Genomic DNA, 26,336 nt, shown 5'->3' with positions numbered 1-26,336 from the left:
ATTCACATACTGAAAACCAGAACCTCATGCATTTAGAACTGCTTGTTTGCTTTTCACATGACAGTGAGAGAAAAATTGTCACATCTGCTAAAGCCCTGTCATTAAAACTTTCCACATAAACCATGGATCTAATCTGAAAAAAATATTCTGCAGTGCATTTTGTTTCACTCAGAACATTGACTTTTACTCTGCTTTCCTTATCATTAACCCCTTTGTGTACTTTTGTGACACATACCAAATTGATTTAACAGGTGTTTTGATTTAGGAATATTAATAGTTTTTTAAAATGTCAGTATTTTCCAACCCTAATTGCTTTGTTAATATCATGCCTGGATTTGCATGCTTGTCTGCTGAAAGATTCATGAGAAGCATTTTCAAAGCCTGCAGGGTTAGGGCAGTTTCATACAAAGGAGAAATCATATCTGTTGTTTGGGGGAAGGTGAAAATACTGGTGTGAAAAAGAGAACAAGGTCACTGCCAGAGACAAAGGGGAACAGTCATAAAGATGGGGAGATTGGATGGTGGGTGGGTGGGAAGGGCAAGGAGAAGGATCTGAAATTCAGAATTAATCAGAGGCTATCCACTTGCAATTATTCTTATATGCTATTAACAGAACATTGTGTTAAGATGTGTAGATGGGAAATAGTAATTTAACTGCTCCACATGTCCATCGATCATAACCATAATCGCTTGCGTACTCTTTAGGTAGAAATATTGTCATACTCTTTACACAGAAACATCCCGACAGTTCACAATCTTTTATGGTCTCTTCTGATAATTAATTCCAGATTTGCCGGAGTGCTACGGTAAACAGGAATAGGACATTGTTTTCTTTCTATTCTCTTTTAGCAATGCTCTCCTAGCAATGGCTAGGTAAATACTCATGACATTTCAAAGGTAGAATGCAAAGACTGTGCCTTTTCCCTCCCATTACCCTAACAGATCTTCCATTTTATTTCAGCCTCTCTCCCAGACTGCATACCTAAATTCTGGAGGAAAGGGAGCAATAAGATGTCTCACCCTTCCTCTAAAAGCAGAATGGAAGGAAAGGCAATAAGCCTGACACAAACTGATTATCTTCCATTTTGACACATTCAGAATATGATAGTGAGATAGAACATTGTGTGTGTGTGTGTGTGTGTGTGTGTGTGTGTGTGTGTGTGTGTGTAAAGTGCTGTCAAGTCACAGATGACTTATGGCAACCCAAGCAAGGGGCTTTCAAGGCAAGTGATTAAGCAGAGGTGGTTTTCCATTGCCTTCCTCTGCAGAGTCTTCCTTGTAAGTACCACCCCTTGTAAGTACCACCCCTTGTAAGTACTGACCCTTCCAAGTACTGACCCTGCTTAGCTTCCAAAATCTGAAGAGATCAGGCTATACCATGCTGCCTTCCCTCCTGAGATAGAATATTGGGAACTGGCTATTACAAGATAATAGACAAGTTCAGATACAAGCATAAGTATAGTCATTAGGAATCTGAACAGATTTTTTTTTCTTTTGTATTTGGTGTGTTTTAGTTTTTAAATCTGTATTTGGATTATTTATGCCTGGAAATAAAATATTAGTTTAGTTATTACACTTGGTTTTCATTTCTGTTGGTTGCAGTGGGAAACATGCTGATGCGCTGCTATTACAGAGGAAAGGGATGCTGCTCAGGCAACTTCCACCTTTCTCCTCTGCCTTCCAGTCTGTATCTGAGTGCCTTCCAAGCGATAATACAAGTAATCTCTTTATTGCTGTGTCCTGAAGGCATGCTGTGTGTGAGTGAAATTTGTTTCTGTATATATTTCCTTCCCCTGTCTTCCCCTACCACAGTCTGGAGTGCCTGGTTTTAAAGAACACCAAGCAAAATGTCTGTCCAGATAACAGAACAACAATCAAACAGGATTCAACTGTTAAATAATTAAGAAAGCCCACCCCAAGCCAGTTGAACCACTGCAATGAGTGGCAGAAAATAGAAACACCTTACACAAACCCATGTGTCAGGATGATCCTCTTTAGCAGGAACATCTGCTGCCTCTTCTAGTTGGAAGATGCTAAGGCTGTGCATATTGGTAAACCTGAACTGAAAATAAACCTGAACTGAAAATAAACCCAAAAAAGGTATTTCAGTTTTATTTCAGTTTATTTCAGGACAAATACTAAAGCAGAGAATCAAGCCTAAGCTGGATAGCTGATCACCAAAAATGCTGAATAGGTATTCAGCATTTTTGGCTTCGGCTTTCCCAAGGCTTTTCTCTACAGGAATTTTTTGGAGGAACTCTGTTGGGGGCATTTTTTGAGGTAGCATTACCAAATTTTCAGGGTAGCTGCAAGGGACTCCCCTTGCATAAACCCTGCAGATTGGTAAAGTTTGGGACAGGGGGTCCAATGTTATGGGGCTCCAAATGGGTCACCACCTCCTCCTTAGAAAAGCATTGTAATTGGGTCCATTTAACCCGAACCTGAAATTTACTGGAAAAAAATAAAGTATACACCTGTAGAAGACACCTCTGACAGATTACATGCTAAGTCACATTCTCTTTTGCTGTGTGTGAAAACATTCAACAATATGCCTGCTGTTTCTGAGGGTTTCTGGAGTTTACTGGTTATCACTGTTTAATTTTTTTTAAAAAAATTAACAGATTCTGTCTGGATTTTAATTAATTAATGTCCAAGTGGGCATCCCTATCAAGCATACCTACAGTCACACCTGCCTATCCATCCCCTTTCCACTGAGCCCCACCTATCATTATTTTTAATGCCACCTTCCTGAATCACAGATATTGATTCTAGCAAATGGGACTTGAGAAGTTTCTATACAACACAAGTAATAGATTCTATGGTCTCTAGTCTTTTCCACTGTGATCCTTCCAATGTAGCCTCATGACTCCAAGCTTATACTTGACAAACTTGTACTCTTAGAGCTCTGTAATATCAACTGCAAAGGTCACTTCACTAAAGTCTTTGAAAATGTTAGCGATTTCTTGTATTTCATGCAAACATCTTAGACAGTCCAACCAATTCCATAGTAGTGAATATTCCAGTAAATATGTAAAATCCAGCTAAATATATACAACTCTCAGGCAAAAGTGTAACTTTAAAATGAGTTGCATAATCAGTTGGACCATAATGAAGCATGCCTTTAATTACACTAATGAAAAGAGGTCTACAATTCCACATTGACCATGAGTCACAGCCCAAAATCTTTCCTTGCAGTTTGCTGGTTGCCCTTTATGTATCATTAACTAGATGCCAACAAGTAATAGAATTATGCAGGGAGAGTGCGGATTATTGGAATAGGAAAGGCCAACTGGTTTCAAACTTGCGTCTGCACATTTATTTTTCCCTTTGTACATTGTGCTCCTTTTACTTAGATGTATATAAGTAATTACTTAGATGTATATAAATTCTATAACTGCTTTTTTCATTTTTATATGTGATTATTACATTTTTTATATTTGTTATTTTCATTTATATATGTCTTAAAAGCGGCTAATACATGTTTTTAACTAAAATAAATAAATAATGCAAGCAGGAATCAGCTACAATTTATTCACTGTTTATTTTTAATTTACTCCTGCTTTAGATTTGCACTAAAAAGACATGTATTTATATCTTCTAGGACATCCTGTATATATCTATTTGCATAATTGGTAGACGGGGGCAGATATACATTATTCTAATTTTGTGTTTGTTTTCATGGAAGTGGTTAGTGTTGCCTACTCCAGATTTTAAAAATGCCAAATTTTTGGGCAGAACTAGGAGTGGGTCAATTAATGGCGCCAAGATGTGTCATATTGTTGGTTATCGATGGTAATGTGTTTTCCAACCCTGGTACTACATCAGCAGAGATTGTTAATATCATGGAATTGGATCCTATGTTTAAGTCAGGAGTCTTGTTCTAAAGGAAGGAATCTTCCTCTGGAGCATGGTTCCTTCTTTGGGAGCAAGACTTAACAAAAGGGAGTTGCAGGGCCCAACCTACTATTTAAAAAAAATGTTTTTTCTTCTTTTGTTTTAAATACACATTTAATGTCTGTGATCTGGGGGACCCTCGGTGCACTGGTTTCTAACATCTAAGGAAATGCAAAAATCTGTATTATTGCATAAGCCTCAAGTAAGTGCAGATCTTTCACTTCCCATGGGCAGCTTCTTGTACGAAAACCATTCTCATGTGGGCCTCAGGTGCATGCATGCAAATGAAATTCTAACATGGGATACAACCTCTAGTGTAACTTAGCTGAATGGAAAGCAGAAAATCATCATATGGAAATACTTGTGAATGGCTAGATGGAAAGATTTGTTTTTCTTTATTTTGCAAAAGTATCTTTCCTGTTTAAATTGTTGACATACACAATATAAACAACATTGTACAAAGGGGGCATCTTCCTCCAGTGTGAATACTAAATAGCAAGCTGCTAGTCCTTCTCTGCATTCTCTTTTGTGTTGCTGAAGAAGAGATTTCCCCATGTCAAATAAACCTTTCTTCTCAGTAGTCATTCTCTGTACAACACTTGGATTGAAACAGAGCTGAGGTACTCACTCCATTGGCAGATTTTATGCCAATGCATAATAATTCAAGGCGTCCTATTTAAGTTTCCTAAAGATATTCCTCAAATTTTATGCTGGGCAGGAGGAGGAGAAACGTTAATTGGTACATAAGATCATTATCAAATGATAATTTTCCTCACCGTCAAAGACAATTCCAGAATTGTAATCTCATTTTGTTATCCTTCATCTTTAATGTAAGAGGCAGTTTTGTGATACTTGGTGAAGCATGCGACTCACTTTCAGGGCATCCATTAAGATTAATATGGGGGGTGGCAGACAATGAGATGATGTGTCTAACATATGTATTATGTAGGGGTGCACATTCTGGAATTCCTGAGCTGAAAATATACATGAAAATCATTGTTTTGGGTCATTGCCATGATTTTCTGGAATGGTTACACAAATCTGGGATTCTTAGTCATTCTGAAAAACACCCCACCCACTTGAAAATCCATGTATTGTTTCCTGTTTAGGTGCTTACTATCAGCAGCAGCAGGTGTCTTGTTTTTATTTGAGTCTCTGAAACAAGGAAAGATGGCAAAAACAGAGTTTTCAGTGGAAAGTTGTTTTTTTAAAAAAATATCATCAGTCAGTTACTGGAAGAGTAGAAAATGAAATGAATGGGGGAAAGATGTTTTGTTTTGTTTTGTATTTGGAATGCTGGCAGCCAGTGCCATCCCTCCCCTACAGGAAGCAGTGGAGAGAAGTGCACATGTGCCATGAGGTACCTTCTCAGGGGTCCGTAAAATTGAACTCCTTTGTTGAATCTGCTTGAAACCTTAAATTAGAGGGAGGACTATGTTCTGTGCAAATTTAATGCCATTATCTTCAGAAAGCTGCCCCAGACCCTCAAATACATTCCCCACTGAAAATAATGTTCCAGAAACTCTGGAACCTGAAAGAACAAATTGATTTGAATCCCAAACTGGTAATGTCTTATCCAAAAATCAGCAATAATGGTAAAAAATTCCCTTCCCAATCCCAGATACAAAATTATAACTATTTTTTTTTCTTGGCGCACACCTCTAGCATAATGTTACATAGAATAGAAGCAAAATTATGAAAAATGTGCACTTTGCTAGAACATTAGTTTTTCGGCTACGCTCTATGCAACCCACAGAGAAGATTAGAGATGGCATGTAAGAGAAGAAGAAGAAGAAGAAGAAGAGTTGGTTTTCATACCCTGCATTTCTCTACCTTAAGAAGTCTCAAAGCAGCTTACAATCACCTTCCCCTCCCCTCCCCACAACAGACACTTTGTGAGGTAGGTGTGAGGTGAGAGAGTTCGGAGAGAACTGTGACTGGCTTCATGTGTAGGAAACAAACCTGGTTCTCCAGATTAGAGTTCACCACTCCTAACCACTACACCACACTGACAGACAATATGTCTATCTCTATCAATCTTCCTTTTCAATGTCCAAATGCAGGAAATTTCAGGATGTATTTTTAGGACATATTCCTAGTTTATGATGGCCAACATTCCACATAAACTGTACACCTTATTACATGTCCAGGAGTTCTCTGCATTTTGCATGGGGTTTATAGCAGATATTCAGGTATATCTTGGCAGGAAAAATGTGGAAAATGTTCTCTGAAGTTTGAAAGCCATTGCTGTACTCTTAAAATGGTGCTACAAAACCCAACTAAATCTTAGGCAATTATGAAACATAGTGGATAGGCATGATTTTCACTTTTGGTTCTTCCATGTATTTATTCTTTCCTGATGAACTTTCTTGGTGCTCTAGCATAATCAGCACCCAACCTATAATAGATTTCTTTTCATCACTGAGGGTACTCCATCAGGGATATTTCTATAACTTGTTACACATCCTAGGGCTGTCGATTCGGTTCGGCCCGAACTGAAAAACAGCCGAATTTCCCCTGATTCGGCGGTTTTTAGTTCGGGATGAACCAAACTCAAAAATGGCGGGAAAACAGGGGACCGAATTCAGCGAGTTCGGGAGTTCACGAATAAATTCAGCAAATTCAGGGCGCAGCAGCATAACCGTCAGTAAGCACCATTCTCCCCCGGCCAATCGGTGGCCAAGCTGGGTCTTCTTCTGGCCAATCAATCAGGATTGAGTACTGGAGGAATCAGCCGCTGCGTGGCCCGGCCGGGGAGAGAAAGAGAGAGAAATCCTCGTGGGGGGGGGTGCATGTGCACATTCGCTCCTTTCCGTGGCCACAGGGGGTGCATTTTTGGGGGTAGAGACCCCAAACATTCAGAGGAGCTTCAGACAAGCCTTCTTAAGAGACCCCCCAAGTTTTGTAAACATTGGGTCAGGGGGTCCCGAGATATGGGCTCCCCCCTTTCCCCTCCCCCTTTTCCCCTTCCGTGGCTGCAGGGGGCACTTTTTTTGAGGGTGCAGACCCCAAACTTTAAGCATAGCTTCTGACGAGCCTTCCTAAGAGACCCCCCAAGTTTTTTAAAGATAGGTTCAGTGGGGGCAGAAATATGGGCTCCCCCCTTTTCTCTTTTCGTAGCTGCAGGGGGCGCTTTTTGGGGGGTGCAGCCCCCAAACTTTTAGCATAGCTTCATACAAGCCTTCTTAAGAGACCCCCCAAGTTTTGTAAAGATGGGTTCAGTGGGGGCAGAAATATGGGCTCCCCCCTTTTCTCTTTCCATGGCTGCAGGGGGCGCATTTTTGGGGGTGCAGCCCCCAAACTTTCAGCATAGGTTCAGACGAGCCTTCTTAAGAGACCCCCCAAGTTTTGTAAACATTGGGTCAGGGGGTCCCGAGATATGGGCTTTCCCTATTGGGATGAATGGATCACCCGATCCTGTATGCATCTCCAGAGCGGCAAATCCAAGGCAAAACCTCCCGTGCTTAAATAGAATCGTATTGGATTACCCAGTCCTCCCAGCCCCTCCTAATGGAACAGAAGACAGCCACAGTAAGACCCCTTTGGGGACTGTAATGTATAATTTTTCTCCTGTGTGTGTGTGGGGGGGGAAGCAGAGTCTGTGTGTGTGTGGGGAGGAAGCAGTTTCTGTGGGTGGGGGGGAAGCCAAAGGGGGCTTTCATGCATTCTGCCTGGGGTGTGTGTGCCCCCTCGAGTCTCTCTCTCCCTGGTTTGAGGGGGGGGCTCCAGTTGTGTGTCCATCATAAGATCTGTTAGGTCTATTTTGATGCTTGCTCAAAACTGGTTTTCAAATGGTGACTTAAAGAATGCATTTGTCTGGTCCCGACTTGAGTCCAATGCAAAAGGGGAAATTCCACCCCCTCCTGCTCATTATGCATAGCTAGCTGCCTCTGTCCCTTTCCATGGTTTGCAAACTCCCAGGTGTCAGGTGTTGCTTTGCATGGTTGCAAACGTGTTGCTTTGCATGGTTGTGTTGCTTTGCAGTTGTGTTGCTTTGCAAACTTCTTTGTACCTGCCCCGTCCTTGCTCCCTGCAGCTCAGCTGTTTGTCGGGGCTGGGAGCTTTGTGCGTGGGCGGCAAGCTCTGCTCAGAGATGCACATTAAGGGGGGACCCCTTTCGGGGCCCATATCTCAGCCCCCCCGACCCAATCTTTACAAAACTTGGGGGGTCTTGCAAGAAGGGTCCTTTGAAGCTCCGCTGAAAGTTTGGGACCTCTACCCCCAAAAATGCCCCCCCCAGAGCCGCGGAAAGGCGCGGTTGTGTTTTTAATGGCTTTATTTGGCCGAATTTTTTTCCCGAACTTTGAATTCGTGCCGAATTGCATGGACCCGAAGCAGGGGAGTTCCGACTTTGGCATATCCCGAATCCAAACGGGCCGAATCTGGCCGAATCCAAACTAGACCGAATTTTTTTTATTTCAACATCTCTAACACATCCTTCAAAAGGCAATGCTGAGATGTTGTTCCTGGAAGTGCTACCTGACTCATCATCTTTCTTCAGCTGAAAGCATCTTCAGCTTCAAGGTAAATAACAGAACATCCTGATTTGTTGTAAAGGACTCAACCTGCAGCTCCAACCTATGAATCAAAACAGAACTCTATTTTCTCAAGGAGTGTTACAGAATATTTCTTATAGGATACAGTTAAGTAGATTGTATTATGTGATGCACATAGATGTTTCATTGTTCACATCATATGAAACCAGAATACCTCTATACATTCTGCATTATGGTTTATGCATGGGGATTTCATGCACTTTCACTGTAAGAGTACAAAGAATTGATTCAACTGTGTGAAACTAACAGATGCTTCATAATGTAGTGCCTTTGACTGAAATACTGATGATGTTCTGTATTAAGATAGCAGTATTTTTTATTATAATGCTGGATGTTGTCAAGAGAAAAGGAAGCAAAAATTAGATCACTAGGACAAATGTGCAACATGGTTGGACAGGTTAGGTATTTGACAAGTGAAATTATAATGATGATATCCTGAGGTGAAAAAGAAGAATTAAAAGCACCAATGCTTCCTTTTTGAAGATCACTGCATGATTCTGTACATGGTTCACTCAATATTTTACATGACTACAACCTCATTCTTCCTGTATTGTGTAGGACTATTATCAGTAAAGTGGAAAACAGGTTGTCTTTGAAACCAGGTGACCCTCAAATCAATGCTCCATCATGAAGTATTAACAGAGCATGCTACTGAGGAACCAGCAATGGCTTGTAAACATTTTCCTTATGGTGAATGGTTAGTGCACTAGGATCAGTACCTGTTATTTTTCATGCCACAACACAACCTACACTGAGATGGATTACAGTGGTGTATAAGTTAGGGTTGCAAACCTCCAGGTACTAGCTGGAGATCTCTTGCTATTACAACTGATCTCCAGCTGATAGAGATCAGTTCACCTGGAGAAAATGGCCGCTTTGGCAATTGGACTCTATGGCGTTGAAGTCCCTCTCCTCTCCAAACCCCACCCTCCTCAGGCTCCACCCAAAAAACCTCATGCCAGTTGCAAAGAGGGACCTGGCAACCCTATTATAAGTCAATAAGCTATAACCATGGTGATCAAGACAAAGGACTTGTTTGCCATAATCAGGGAGCTGTCATGAATAGAAGAAAGTAGCTGTCATGAAACCATGCAAGTAGTTCTGTGCACCAAGGCTTAGCCTCTGTGACAGATATCACAGGATTGTTGTATGAATAAGATGAGATGCTGGTATATTTGTAACCAGTCTATGGGACAGGGAGAAAAACCCAACAACCCCTGAATGAAGACTAACTGCCTTGGGATAATTGTACATGTTTAACTTGTACCCTGCTAGATGTCTCTGTACAGAGCCCTTGTAATTTACTTATTTTTATTTATTTATTTATTTAATGTCTACCACACTTTCCCAAGCCAAGGCCAGGCTCAGAGTGGCTTACACAACAGTACAGTATACAATAAAATAAGTTAAAAAGTTTTAAACATCATTTAACAAGCCCTATAAAATCAGTAATTCAAAGACAAAAATTATCTAAAGGCATCCCTAAGGTGTAATATGTAGTCACAGCCGGGTGAGTGGATGGATACGATCCCATAAATTGAACAAAGGGGAGAAAGAAGTAACAGCAATAGAGGTTAGGAGAGGCCAGCATTTATAGGAAAAAGGAACCATGGCTGGCCTCAACCACAGGCATGGCGGAATAGCTCTGCTTTACAGGCCCTGCAGAACTCTTTAGGAAGGAGGAAGTCAAGGTCAAAACTCTCTGCTCACATTTTAAAACGTGGACACAGCCACCAGAAAGCACAAGGACAGGCACAAAGTCCTCCCACCCCTCACATCCTCTCCACTTGGGGGGAAAGCCGACAGGAGCTGAGAAGCATCTGGTTCGGGCAAAATCAGTGCATACGGACAAAGGGAAAATTGCTTCAGATTGCCCACAGAAATTACTTAGGCATGAAAGGGAATGGGAAAAAAAATGATGGATAGCCACTTAAAGATGCCCAAAGGCACATGCCAGGGAAGTCGAAAGAGAGAAACAGTGTGGAGGTGTTTGTATGCTAATGCTAGAAGCCTCCAAGCAAAAATGGGGGAATTAGAGAGCATGGTTTTAAGAGAAAACATAGATATAGTGAGCATTACAGAAACCTGGTGGAGGGGAGAGAACCAGTAAGATACAGTCATCCCTGGTTACAAACTGTATAGAAATGACAGGGAAGGGCGTATTGGAGGGGATGTTGCTATGTATATCAAGGAAGGCATAGTGTCTAATAAACTAGAGACCATAAAAAGGGCAGACTCATCCACAGAATCCTTATGGGGGATGATTCCGGGCCCCAAAGGAGATTTAGTACTGGGGACATTCTACCAGCCCCCTGACCAAATGGCTCAGGATGATCTTGAGATGGAGAATGAAATTAGGGAATCATGTAAAGGTAACGAAGTAGTAATAATGGGAGACTTCAACTTCCCTCATATTGATTGGATAAATGTATGCTCCAGACAAGCCAAAGAGATAAAATTTTTAGACATCCTAAATGACTGTGCCCTCGAACAGTTGGTCATAGACCCAACCAGAGGGGAAGCAATCCTGGATTTAATACTCTGTGGTGCTGCCGGTGACTTAGTGCGGGATGTGGATGCAGTTGAGCCAGTTGGCAATAGAGATCACAATGGCATCAAATTTAATTTAGATGTAAGTGGGAAAGTGACTGGGAAATCTCATACAATTACCTTTGACTTTAAAAGAATGAACTTCTCTAAAATGAGAAAACTGGTAAAGAGGAAGTTGAAAGGAACAGTTAAGAGGGTTAAATCTCTTCAAAAGGCTTGGGGGTTACTCAAGTCCACATTACTAGAGGCTCAGCTAGCTTGTATACCGCAGGTCCGGAAAGGTAGTAATAAGTCCAAGAGGTCACCACCATGGCTAACGGGTAAGGTGAAGGAAGCAATTAGAGAAAAAAAGTCTTCCTGAAGAGACTGGAAGGTTTGCCCAAACGAGGCAAACAGAAACAAACACAAACTTGCACAAAGGAAATACAAGCAGATAATTAGAGATGCAAAAAAAAGATTTTGAGGGGCTTATTGCTAAACATATCAAAACAAATAATAAGAAATTCTTTAAGTATGTTAGGAGTAGGAAACCAGCTAGGGAAGCGGTTGGACCATTGGATGACAATGGGAATAAAGGAACTCTAAGGGACGATAAAGCGATTGCTGAAAAACTAAATGAATTCTTCTCATCTGTCTTCACTGTTGAAGATACAGGGCAGATTCCTTCTCCTGAACAGAGATTTTGGAGAGGGGAAAATGAGGAACTGAGGCAAATAGTGGTAACAAGGCAGAAAGTCCTAGAACGTCTAGACAAACTGCAAACTAACAAGTCACAGAGACCAGACGGTATTCATCCTAGAGTTCTTCAAGAACTCAGATGGGAAATTGCTGAACTTCTAACAAATATATGTAATATGTCCCTTTGATCAGCCTCTGTACCAGAGGACTGGAGAATGGCCAATGTAACACCCATTTATAAAAAAGGTTCCAGGGGGGACCCAGGAAATTACAGGCCAGTTAGCTTAATGTCTGTTCTGGGTAAATTAGTGGAAAGCATTATTAAAGATAGAATTGGCAAGCATATAGAAGGGCAAGGTCTGCTGGGCAAAACCCAACATGGCTTCTGTAAGGGTAGGTCCTGTCTCAATAACCTATTAGAGTTTTTTGAAAGCATCAATAAGTATGTGGACAGGAATGAGCCTGTGGATATTGTGTATTTGGATTTCCAAAAAGCTTTTGACAAAGTCCCCCACCAAAGAGTTCTAAGCAAACTTCATAGTCATGGGATAAGAGGACAAGTCTTCTTATGGATTGAGAGCTGGCTGAAAAATAGGAAGCAGAGAGTAGGAATCAATGGTCAGTTCTCACAATGGCGGGATGTGAGCAGTGGGCTGTCTCAGGGATCTGTGTTGGGACCAGTGCTTTTCAACCTGTTCATCAATGACCTGGAGTTGGGGTTAAACAGTGAAGTAGCCAAGTTTGCAGATGACACCAAATTATTCAGGGTGGTTAAAACAAAATCGGACTGTGAAGAGCTCCAGAAGGATCTCTGCGTACTGGAAGAATGGGCATTAGAATGGCAAATGAGATTCAATGTGAGCAAGTGTAAAGTGATGCATATTGGGGCAAAAATCCCAACTTCACATATACACTGATGGGATCTGTGCTGGCAGCAACAGACCAAGAACGGGATCTTGGGGTGGTAGTGGATAGCTCAATGAAGATGTCAACCCAGTGTGCGGCTGCTGTAAAAAAGGCAAATTCCATGCTGGCCATAATTAGACAAGGAATAGAGAATAAAACTGCTGATATCATACTGCCCTTGTACAAATCTATGGTGAGACCACACTTGGAATACTGTGTACAATTCTGGTCACCACACTTAAAAAAGGATATTACAGAGCTTGAGAAGGTGCAGAAAAGAGCAACCAAAATGATTAAGGGGCTAGAACAACTGTCCTATGGGGAGCGGTTAGGACGCTTAGGGCTGTTTAGCTTGGAAAGAAGGTGGCTAAGGGGAGACATGATAGAAGTCTATAAAATTATGCATGGTTTGGAGAGAGTGGACAGGGAGAGGTTTTTCTCCCTCTCCCATAATACTAGAACACAGGGTCATCTGCTAATGCTGGAGAGCGAGAGATTCAATACAGATAAAAGGAAATATTTTTTCACACAACGCATAGTTAAATTGTGGAACTCCCTGCCCCAGGATGTGGTGATGGCTGCCGGCTTGGAGGGCTTTAAGAGGGGAGTGGACATATTCATGGAGGAGAGGTGCATTAATGGTTATTAGTTAGAATTGATACTGGTCATGCTCTAGTATCAGAGGAGCATGCCTATTATTTTGGGTGTAGTGGAACACAGGCATGATGGTGCTGCTGCAGTCATCTTGTTTGTGGCTTCCTAAAGGCACCTGGTCGGCCACTGTGTGAACAGACTGCTGGACTTGATGGGCCTTGGTCTGATCCAGCAGGGCCTTTCTTATGTTCTTATGTTCACTGCCACACAACCCAGATGTGGATGGCTTGCACTAGGCGATTGCTGAGCTCCAGAGTCACAGAGGCAGTTGAGGTGCCAAAGGAGGAGGCGCCATGCTGCAGGCCACGGATGATGCGCCCATCATTGCAATACTGTTCAATGGGCAGCCAGAAAAGGTCACACAGGCTGTGGACTGGTGGAAGAAAGAGGAGAGTGTTGGGGGGAGAGGGAAGTTTTTCAACCTTGCACCCCCTCTGAAAACATTTAGTGGACAGCCACTTTTCTTGCTGCAGCTATTCCCCTGCCTCTAACCAGCCCAAATGGCTCAGTTCTTCCATTAGGTAATGCAGGGTAACTTACAACATTTTTTAAAAAAATTAACAAAATGCATCCTAAAACAACAGAAGAGGAGAACAGATTCAAATGGATAACAAGCATAAAATCAGCAAATAAAATAATCTTGGTTGATAAAGTATTCTTCGGAGATACATTATGGACTGTGTGGAAAGCACAATTCAGGGCTCTGGAGGGACGCCAAGTCCTAAAGCTATATTTTGTGACAATACAGAACACTAATGCCAAAGTTTCCCCAACAGTAATATAAGATTTCCCCCCTTGTAGCTATGTTTAGTACATTCTAAATATTATTATTTTTTGCAGGAAGGTAGGAATGTAATCTGTAAATAGTTTTATGAGTGATATCTGTATTTGCTTCAGTGGGATTTTTAATAGCAGCACAGCACTTTGAGAGCCAGTCAATATGTTTATACCTATACAACAGAACCAAAGATATTTTTTAGTGTGAGACTTTTGCTCTGATACAGCTCTTAGATCATACAGTGGTGTTGGAATAGATGTTTACTAGTAACTATAGAACTAATCTTCATCTGTCTTTAGCTAAATTGTTTATTCAAGATTTATAGCACAGTAAATTGAGAAGAGAATTGGGCCCACGGCCTATCCATTCATTTTTTGTTGTTGTTGCTCTTATTAAAAAGCTGGTGAAAGTGGACGAAATGATAAGGCCAGAGCAATATTCTGAATTCCACAGGCCAAATCCAGACTGATGTCACTTAATTGTATTGACGTCAGTAGGAGATCCATTCATAGAATGAGTACAGCTTGAGCCTAGAGGTTATATGTAAATAGATTCTTCCTAGATTTTATATTTCGCAGTCTTTATATATCTTCATTTGTGACTGTCAGTTTTTCGTTTCTGTGTCGGAACAGGTTACATCTCATATCTCAGGGCAATATTTAACCACTGCATGAAGAAACTGATCTTGAAATGAAGGGTGCTTTACTTTCTCTTCCTGAGTTCTAGTGGCAGACAGGGAATAATGACCAATATAGCCACACAGTGATGACTGAACCACTAGGGATACCCTTACAAACTGCAGGGGGTGGGCTTCATTGAGAAATGACTTTTGGATGAAATTTAAACAATACCATCATTCTATATCTTTTTTTTTTTTTGCAATAACAAAATTCTGAGACTTTGATGAGACCTTTACTGAAAAGGTATCAGTTGCTTGCAGTTCTTTTGGTTCATTTCTATCAAATGTTACTGACTACAAATGATCCAAATGTCACTGTAACAGCCATCTGTAATCTCCTTCTGATGGCTCCAAGATTAAATACTGCAACAGCTGGAAGAGACTGAAGAAAACCTTTAAGACTAGATACACAGAGATCTTCATAAAGATACGGTCAACATTCAAATCTGTCCTCTTCACAATGCCTGCTTTTTTATTTAAATGTCTCTTCCTGCTTTTCTCTTCCAAAGCAGGACTTACAAAAACAAAAAAGTGAGCAGCAATCTAAAATTGCCATACAACAATAAAGGGAAGAGGCAGCCAGGGACCAGGACAGAGCAGGTTAAAGACAACTTTTCATACTGGTTTTAATTCAGTTTAGTTGATTGAAAGATGAAAGGTGTGGTGAGACAAACAGTGGCCTTTTATGCATTCTCAGTTTCCTCGCGTCTAATTTCCTGTTTCTTTGGGGGAGGGGTTCAGTTTTGCACGCATTTTGATCCCTCTAGTGGTCAATTCCATATAAGACCTGTTTTTGTGAAGCACAAAAGGCTGCTGATTTAAACTACAGGGAAAAACACTTCATTTAAAGCTGTATGATGTTGAATCAACCATTAGAGGGAGCAAAATGCATGCATAACTGGGGAAAAACCCAAGGAAACAGGAAGTTAGATTTGAGGAAACTGAGAATGCATAAAAGGCCAGTGTGAGAACATGCATTCAGATATAATTTTTTGGTCCAATTTAGGTGTTAGAAAAACACTCAAACATATTTTCAAGGAGCTTGCTTGTAAATGGCAAACAAACAGAATAGAAGGTGATTGGGCATCTCTGTTTAAGGTGCATCTTCATGGGAAAGTTTGTGGGCCTACAATTATCTGTCTGGGAACCAATCCAAGGGAAAATATTATATAAAATGGCATAAGATCACACCTATTTTGTACATTTCACTATATGGGCTGACATAGCTATTCATAACATATGATCCACATTTGTTGTGTGGCTGTGGGATCCAGACAGCTTTGAACAGTGTGACTTGCTTGACATTGTTAAACTGAATGACAAGTAGAAACTGTCCTATATCTTCTCAGTGTAGCATTGAAATAAGAGATTCTCCAATGATTGGCTTTTTATTTTAAAATAATACCAAAATGCAAGTGACGATTCTTTACTAATGCCTCTCCTCGTGAAGATTTCATATTTTATCATACTAAGGTTACTTCAGGTAGAACTATTCATGATGGGAACATTTTATAGAACTGCCTGTAAAGTATATACCCAGAAGATGATTTGTTGAAGGAGACAGGACCTTGGAACAGTTTACTTGTTTTGAGCAGTAAATGGGGATTCGCGATAGGTGCCAGCTAGGGATGTGCATATCAGTAAGTCTGAACCGAAAATAATCCCTAATTAGTTTTTTCAGCTATATTTAGGTTTTGTTTTGGCCAAATACCAAAACATGGGAATCTACCCAAAGCCGAATAGGCAATTCCTGAAAAGCTGACTAGATATTCAGCTTTTCCAGGTTTTGGCTATCCACCTTTGCTCAGATGCACAGCTCTGTGCTTTCTCCCATTTTTCTATCTTTGACTGGTTTTGTTAGGCCCCCATAGTTTGAGGTACGGGTCATGTAAACTTCATGTGATCTGGACACTATACTTCTGTTGATGCAACCCAAGGCTGGCTCCGATATCACCCACCCATGAAAACCTCCTTTCAAACTGAAGATCTCCCCAAATAGTGGCTTTGTTTCCGCAACCTTGACCATCTCTTGAAATCAGATTTTTGATGACTATAATAAAGGACAGTTCACAGGAAGTCATTTGCCACCAAAATAAATGTTTTCCATGTCTTATTTCTCTTGCATATAAGCAGTTTTCCTCAGTTTGGAAACTAATTTGCATGGGCATCATGCTATGCACCCCAGATATGAATGGCCCCCCAGATTTTGAGATGCCAGCCTGCCAGTCAGCTCTTTCCACCAGTCCTCAGCAATGCTGACCTTCAGAACCTGAAAACCGATTGACAGCTCAGCTTACAAATGCCTAGAGGATGGGGGTGACCCTTTTGCAGGCCCATAAAATTGGACCCCTTCTCCCAAACTGCATCAAACTTTGGTGTCCATCTAAGGAGAGTCCCTTGCAGCAACGCTGCAAGTTTGGTGACTCTACCTCCAAAAATGCCCCCACAGGAGCTTCAGGAAAAAATCCCCATAGACTATAATGGACCTTTTTTTTTTTCAGTAAACCCAAAAATAAACCCATATACCAGAATGGGCATTTGGCTTATTGCGGGTTTACAGGAAAAAACCAGGCCCAATAAACCTGAATCCAAAATTTACCTTTATTTATTTATTTATTTATTTATTTATTTATTTATTTATTTATTTTGCACAACCCTAGTGACAACAATGGATTATGCATCTACAAGAAAAGCACCTCTAGGAGAAATACATGTATGAGTACTTGTTGGCCCACATGTATTCTGTTTTCACTACTAATTATGTGCTTCGCTTTCTCCAGCTGAGGCATCTACTGTGCTAAATACCAAGAATTACAACACTGAGATATGTGTTTTTCTTAAGATATAGTAGCTGTTGCAGCTAAAGGTAATATCTATGAAACCTAGCTACATAATTTAAAAATAGTTTGAAAAAAAGCTGTCCATAGCTTCAGGATTTTAAAGGTAATCTGCAACAACATCCCAAAACACCTACTTGGCTAGGCCCTAGTTAATACCTTTCACCCTATGTGTTTCATTTGGGAGATGAATAACTGGTAAATACTTTGTGAAAAAGAACAAGAAGTGCAAACTGACTCAAAGGAGTAAGGTATCAGGATTCAAGCCTGTAGTAGTTCTTGAATTGGAAACCTGAAGGATTCAGTCCATGCAGAGAGCCCAGCAAGGATGCCATTTTCATCTCCCGGGCAGGTCAAGTGACATTCCTTGGTCCCTATAAAGACTTCTGTGACAGGCTGGTTCCCTGATCTCAGCAATTTGGAGATTTTGCTTTCACTGGCTACTAGGTGGCCTCTACATTGCCTTGTCCCTGTCACATGGATATGGAGTCAGTTATGATCAATATGGGGAAGAGGAAAGAACACATAGGAAACACCTCTAGTTGCTCTTGGATTTGATCAAAACAAGAGGTGGAACAGGCAACACTGCCTTTTTTTTTTTTTTTGGCCTTCAAGTCACATCTGATTTGTGACAATCCTGGTGTGATTTTTAAGGCAAGAGCCTTTCAGGGGTGCCTCCATGTTATGACACTGGTAATCCTTGGAGGTCTCCCATTCAAATACTTGCCAAGGTCAACCCTGCTTAGCTTCTGAGATCTGATGAGATCAGGCTAGCCTGGGCTATCCAGGTCAAGGCACTGGCTTGCCCTGTGCTAATGTGTGAGCTGACATAAGCTTGTTTCAATGTTTCAAGAGTTATATGGCTCGTGTCACACCAGTAAATATGACCAGATCATACATCTGGTTGTCTTATGTTGCATGCTGTTTCTTTCTTTCTTTAATTAAAAAAAAGACCAGGAAATGTTTGGAATCATGTTATGAATAATTCTGCATTGAATGAAACCCTGCTCAAATTCAAACACCACCATAACTCTTCTGATTGAGTAGGAAAGCTTTTTAAATCTCCTTACTCTTTCATGGGCCTTGGAGGGTGCTGCTGGGGATGGCAATGAAGGTGACTCATCCTGCCATATACTGGAAATGTAATATTAAAGAAAATAAATAACAGGAATGAAAAGGCATTAAGTGAGGAAATGAGGCATGAATGCGTGAGACAGAGGTTAGCCTGGTATACGTAAATGGATATTGCCCAATTACTTGAGAAGCAGAACTTACTAAGAAAACTCATGAATGAACCAAGACATGCATTGACTCCCTGAAACCGATGTTTTCCACCTAGCATTCATTTCTATCTAGTGAATAACTATCTTCTTCTCATTCTGTGGTAAATGAGAGTATAGACTGATGGACAAAACAGGAACTACTTGTGTTTGTTAGCACATCTATTTGTACCTTTTCAATATTGGTTCCCTTAAAGATTTATTATCATGATGATCACTGGTACATCAGGTTGAGACATCAATCTGGGTAAGACATCAGATTGAGACATCCAAAGAACTGGGTAAGAATGCAAGAATGAAAACCTGAATGTCTGGACCATAAAAGATTGCACAAAGTTTTGCTGGTCCATAAAAATAATGCAAAAATTAAAGTAAGGAAATCCCTTTTTGTAATTAAGACCAACGAAAATATTGATAACAGTGAATAAACCTTTAAAAATAGTTGTCCAGAATTTTTCATGGGACAGGACATTCTGTAAAACAAAACAAAACAAAATCAAATGAGTGAGGGTAAGGGAGAAAGATGTTTTAAGGCACAATGGGTAAGCCATTTGCAGAAGTCTCGTAGCTCATTCCTGAGCTGTCGGCTGCCGGGGATGGCGGGGAGGAGGCACTGTCGCAGCACCTGCTAACCCGTTTCCCCGCCACCAAAAGCTCAAAAAAAGCCTTTAAAAGGCTTTTTGGCTTTTTTAAATGGGGCTTTTTGCCCAATTTTTAAATGGGGCTTTTTACCCCAGTGAGGCTGCGCCCTCTAAAAAGCAGGAGCAGCAACGCTGTTCGTCCCAGTGGTGTGCCAGGGCGAAAGGGGACAGGAGGCTGCCTACAGGCAACCCCACCTCCCGGAACACCCCCGGAACGCCTCCGGGATGCCAGCATGCCCCCCGGAATGCCAGCATGGGCTTTTACACCAGTGGGATGCCGGCCAAAGACCCAGCTGGCGTCCAGGGGTGGAGCTGCCACAGCAGCACCAAGAGACCAGCATCCAGGCCTCTCCACGATTATTGGGGCCACTCATTATGGCATAAGTAGCCCGGGCACCAATGTGGGGGGGCCCCACGCCAGCACAGCCCCTTCCTGGGCTTCTGAGACTTTTGTCCTTAGAAGTCAGGAATGGGCTGTTAGAATGAAAAACAGGACTTTTTGCTACATTACTGTATTACATGGTGTTAGATGCAAATGGATGCACCAAAGGGTACTAGGACAGCGAACAATAAATATTGGCTACACTCTCTTTCAGGATGTAAAAGCCAGAGTTGAGCCCGATGTCACCAGAGTATTCATAAGAGCACATAACGTCTTTATAAGGCAGAGACAGAAGAAATTTTGGCAGTGAAGAACATAGCTGTAGAGTTCTATGATCTCTTGCCTGAGGTAAACTTTCTATTGTTTTATTTTTGATACATTGAAAATGGTTTGGCACTTTCAGATATTCTTTCTGAGCAACTGGAATACTACTTGATCTGATAGACAGGACTGATACAGTTAAGGGACAACCTTTGATCACCATTGTTCTAGAAATAACTCCAGAGAACTCAAATGCAACCCCCCCCCCCAGAAAAACCAAATAAATTTTGATAGCTGTTTATGAAAAGGGGATTTGCTCTGAAGCGGAGACCCCTTCTTCAAAGTGTAAACTAGGTTTTATCAGGAACAGTGCCACTCGTATTAGCAGGAAGGGGATTATGAATAAACTGCAGAAACTCTGTAAAGCACTGTATACATGAATGCCACTATAACATATTCTGTATCAAATGAAAATAATGTCTCCAGAAGAATATCATTTTGTTCATGTTGTATCTTCTCATTCCTTCACTGAAATTTCAAGCAACTGATTATTATAGCTTGCCTGTGAATGGATCCAAAAATATTCACTTTTTATTAGTAGTATAATTCAATCAGTGTTAATTTAAAAATTGTATGAAATAGAAAGCATAGTCTGCATCCATCTGTGTGTGTTTTACAAACTGCAATTAAAGTAATCTAAAATAGAAGTGCTACGATCAGATTAAATTACCGTTTCATTCAGGAGTGCTGGGGCGGCTCTTTCATTTATTAGCATACTGAAGCTGCTTCCGTTCTTGTGGGTGTGAAATAATGTGCTAACATTTTTCACTGGTGGGGTTGCAGCTCTTCATCCTAAAATTTCTACCAAGAGCGTACCTACATACATTCTTTCTCGGTAAGAAGCTGTTAGGAAAGCAAAGACAGGGCAAACAACTTCTCCTTGGTACATTCCCATTGAAGTCTAAGTAATTAGTGACCTAAGTGTGAATTTGTGCCTGTTTTATGTTATTCACACTCAACTAGTAGTACAATATTGCTCCCTAGAGTATATTCCTAGAGTATTAATTTTACTTTAAAATAATATCCAATAGTTAATACCACACACAGCTGGCAAAATTGGACTGTAATGTTAGTATGTTTTCCTTTCATCTAAAATTAATAGCTCTTCCAAATAGATAAGCCACAACTAATAATCATGAAGAAAATATAAGATCAGTAAGATAGAACATATTAATGGTTTAGATGCTATCCATTGAGCTAAGGTCAATATATTTGTAGTACGGGTATACACTGGAAAAATATTTTGTTAATTCCATATTGTAATTTAAGAATGGGAATGAGTATCGGTTTTAAGAATTATTGGAAATGTTGTTCATGAAAATTTGTCAGGTTCCATTTGTGTTTTCATTAAGATTGGACTGGATGTCTGCCCATTGTTTTCCATGTGTGGAAAATGGCAGATTTTCCCGAGCTGATTTTTTTCCACCAAATACTGGGGGAAGGGGACCTGGTCTACCCCTCTTCTAAAGACTCTCAAAGTTCAAATTTATTTAATTATTTTATTTACAGGAGTTGTATGCTGTCTTTCTGGGGTCACGGAAGTACCGCGCCCAATTGAAACGCTTGCCCCCCTCCTGCCGCCACAGTTGACCGAAGTCTCGGGGAAGCCACCTGCAAGCCCTACCCCCAAGGAGCCTCCTGAATTTCCTAGCCCAGCTCCTGATGGTTCTCTCCTAGAAGGCCTACCTAGTTCCTTCAAAGACGCTTTGGTCCATGGTTACCAAACCGAGCGGTCAGCCAATGCCTTCCCCATTGATCTCGTTAAGCGGGGGGAAATATGGTTTAAAAACACCAAGTTATGTGCCCGAAATACTCCGGGGGGAGCTGTTGAGTCTTGCTCATGGGGCAAAATCGGCAGGACATTTTGGCTTTGTAAAGACGCTACACCTGCTCTGTCGGCAGTTTTGCCATAGAAAGTTGATTTATTAAGAAATATACAGCTAGTTACAGAAATTGACTTGGAAATTGGCAGGGATACAAATGGGGGAAACACTAAGGGTACAGGAGATATAAAGGTGAAAGTGAACTTTCTGTGTGACTACTGGTTGCTACGGCAACCCACTGATAACACTTGTTCCCAAGGAAGAGCAAGACAAAATAATACCAGAGCTGAACAACAGTTTGGCCTTGAAACACCACCTGGCTTAGCCTCTGGATACCAGGCTAGTGCCTGACACAGTCAAAATATTTACAAAACATAAAAACAGCAAGTAAAACATTGTTTAGGAAGGAGGGATCACTAAGGGAATGCCAAACAAAACAAAAAAGTCTTCACTCGCTGGCAGAAGATGACAACAGATGGGGTCAGACAAATCTCTTTGGGGAGAGAGCTCCAGAGCTTTGGTACCATGACTGAGAAGGCTATCTGCCTAATCTCAGAAGTTGGGGGCACCTGAAGTAGGGCCTCCGAAAATGACTGTAGTTGTCGGGCAGGTTTATAAGGGAGTAGGTGGTCCTTCAGGTATGTTGGTCCCAAACCATATAGGGTTCTGAAGGTCAATAACTGCACCTTGAATTGTGACCAAAAGCAAATTGGGAGCCAAAAGCAAATAGGTGGGCCAAGCCTGGAGTAATATGGTCGATATGACCCACTCCAGTCAACATCAGGGCTCCAGCACTCTGTATTAATTGAAGTTTCCAAACACTTCTCAAGGGCAGCTCCATGTAGAGCACTTTGCAGTAATCTAATGTAGATGTGACCAGGGCATGCAGCACAGTGGACAGATCTTTTCTGCCCAGGAAAGGCCGCAGCTGGCTAACCAGCTGAAGCTGGTAAAAAGGAAAAGGGGAAAAGGGGAAGGGGAAATCGGACTATTTTCATTTTCATTTCACCAGCGTACTGGCTTTCTTCATCATTATCTCTATCTTAATCTTACGTTTTTCTATTGTTATTATTATGTCATTCTTACATCAGTCCTCTAATGTCATTAGTAATATTGCTAATGTTACCCTTTAATCTATTAAAGAAAAACAATTTCATAAAAACCCTAACAAAAGTATATGCTTATGAATTACTATTTTTATCATAAAAAGGTTACCATTTCTGCTTATGCTCTTCGATCATCTCATAGTGTAGCATGGTGGAAAGTTTTGACATCATTGCATATTCATGCATTTTTGTAATCCACATCTTTAAGTCCGGTATCTCCTTGTCTTTCCATTTTTGCACCAGTAGCAATCTCACCGCTGTTGTTGCATATTGGTACCGCTCTCTTTGCTTAGGTGAAATTTGAGTTGGAATAATACTCAATAAGAAATGTTTGGCTTCTAATTGAAAGTTCGTTTTCATTAGTTCTTGTATTTCTTTATGTATCATTTTCCAAAAATTTTGTACTTTGTTGCATGTCCACCATTGGTGAAAATATGTCCCTTCTGTATCAGAGCATTTCCAACAGTTTACATTGGTTTGCTTTGTACATCTTCTGCAGGTCTTTTGGTGTATAATGCCATCTATAAAACATCTTATACCAGTTTTCCATTAGAGCTTGTGAGCTAGTAAGCTTAATATCTGTTTTCCACAATTTCTCCCAGGTTTGCATTCTTTTGACACACAGAATTCTTTTGACATCCAGGAATTCTTCTGATGTCCAGGAAGAGTAGAGAACTTTTAATAGAAAATCTTGCTCCTGTTCCCTGTTGAAGGGACTTCAATGCCATAGAGTCCAATTGCCAAAGCGGCCATTTTCTCCAAGTGAACTGATCTCTATCAGCTGGAGATCAGTTGTAATAGCAGGAGATCTCCAGCTACTATCTGGAAGATGGCAACCCTAGTACTGATGCACTTACAGTCTGGCTGTTTTGCACATCACACAGATGCAGCAATAGTAGTGGTTAAAGGATTTGTGCATCCTTGTAAGGGGAGATGATATCCCCCTCTAGAATTTCGTGATCCCAATTTGATTTTTAAAAATACTCTGCATACTAAATTTATTTCAGGCAGCCTCCCCTCGCCCCCCGGGCTTCCTAATCTGTACAGTAGCCAATGGCTGCTGTGAGGAGGAGCAGCCTACACCAGATGAAACAGCAGAAATCGTGATAGTTATGTAATCTGCACCTCTCCTCTCTCCTTCCTATAAGCCCAAATTGCAGACATGGTGACCACAACTGGAGGACAGGGGTATGTGCTCTGCTGTAGCAATTAATAGGCTCGGTCATGACATCTTGCATGAAAATCTTCAATCTGTTATTGGGGTTCATCATCCTTAATACAAAGCTGTGCCTTTTGTGGGTTTTGATGCAGAATGCACCTTGTAATGATGCCGTTGATTCCTGTAACAAACACGGCTTTCAGCTGATTTAAATATTCTGTTACCAACCAGCTGAAATACTGTTAACAAAAAGCCAATATAACTGAGGATTCGTGATGGGTGAAACTCCTGTTCATGAACCATCTACAAATGTCAGCAGTAGGAGTGTAGCCCATCTCAAGATGTTATGTGATTCAGCACTGAAATGATTTTTAAAGAGAAAGAATCCTGTTTAAACCCCTGATGAAAAACAAAGTTTACAATTGCCATGCGTGTTTCCAACATTCCAGATATCTACATTGCAGCTCTACACATTACTATAAAATTTTATTGTATGAAATATGCCATCCTCCATTTTTTCCCTGTCACTCCTGCCTTCCTGTCATAATTTCACCAGTCTGTCCTAGCTCTCTGTGGTTTCGATGAATAGATTAGGTTTTGTGTAACAAAACACAATCCTGTACAATATTACTGCTTAACAAAGGGGAAACAAAAGCCTGCACACCTGTAATAAGGCCTGATCCAACTCTTGGAAGGGGGCTTTACTTTCCACTACCCCCCAGTTGTTTTACAGTGAATAAAAGTACAGCTTTGTGCCTGTAGCCATGGCAACAGTGGTCCCAAAAGACTCATAGAATGCCATAAATTGGAGTTGAAAAGAATACAATCCTCTCCTGATCTCCCTCCCAAACTACTTAACTTCAAGTGACTATCATAGAGGAGGAGGAGGAGGAGGAGGAGAGCACTGATACAGAAGTGTTAATGAATGCACTGACAATGAGAATTCAGCCAAGGACTAGCCTGTTGCAAAGGCACCACGTGTGCTCACCTGAAGGCCTAATGCACTCAGTATATACAACGGTTATAAAACTGTGTTATCCATGTTAGATCGCACCTCATGCCTCCCGTATTGGCCCAGAAACGCATTGGAAGCGTCAAATTTCCGCGTTTTCCAAAAACGCTTATTCCACGAAGTATTTCCTCATGTCGTTTTAAAGACGGTAATTCAAAGGGCGTGTTCAGTCGCAGACGCTATTGTTTTCTCTGCCCCTTTGTTGCCGACACCCAATGCAAAGCCTTTCTCCTCCCATCCCACCTTCCCCCTCCCCTCCCGTCTGCGTCCACCAATCATTTGTTTTGCAGCAGGACTCTTTTCATTTGCAATAACAGGGAGCGCGGCTACCAGCCCCGGCCACCCCAGCAGAAGCCAGGCTCCAAGTGCCGCTGCCCACCTTCTCTCTGGCTTCTTTCACAGTCCCCAAACTCCTGTGGCTGCAGGAGGATCCCGAGCCGCCCTTGCTGGGGCTCGAGCCTTTCGGAAGTCCCTGGACTGCTGCTCCATTTCTCAGAGCACTGGGGAGACTTTTGCTTTGCCACAACTGCTGGGGGGGGTGGGATTGTGTGGAGGGCAGAGGAGGCAAAGTCTGAGCCCTCTCACACTTTGGGCATCGTGCATCAGTTAACCGCCCCCCCATTAAAAAAAGTGTGGCTGTTTCCGAGCCCCCCCCCCCCCTCAGAAACACACACACACAATTTCAGGGTTTTTGCCTGAAGCCTGCATGTGTGATGGTTAGGGGTTATGGGTGCTTTCTTTTCATTTATTTTTTTTTTGTTTTTATTTTAAAAAGGTGCCTCCAGGCAGAGGCGGGGAAGGAACTTGGGGGACTGGGAAAGCCGGCTGCCTTCCTCCTTGGGAATCCAGCCAATCACAGCATTCCATCGCACTAACGCTGGTGCGCCTGCGTACGATAAAAAAAGGGAGGGGGAGGCGAGGGCACCCATCTGATGTGATGCTCCCCCGCGCTCCTCCCCTAAACTGTTTGCAAGTGCGAATGGGAAATAAAATGTCTTTGAAGCTTTGCCAATTGGCACAGTGCGATCAAGAATTACCAATATGCTTCCAAAACTTACAGCCTGAACAGGATGATAATAT

The sequence above is a fragment of the Euleptes europaea genome, chromosome 6, assembly GCF_029931775.1.
Source record: "Euleptes europaea isolate rEulEur1 chromosome 6, rEulEur1.hap1, whole genome shotgun sequence".
Lineage (NCBI taxonomy): Eukaryota > Metazoa > Chordata > Lepidosauria > Squamata > Sphaerodactylidae > Euleptes > Euleptes europaea.
This window is presented reverse-complemented; position numbering follows the sequence as displayed.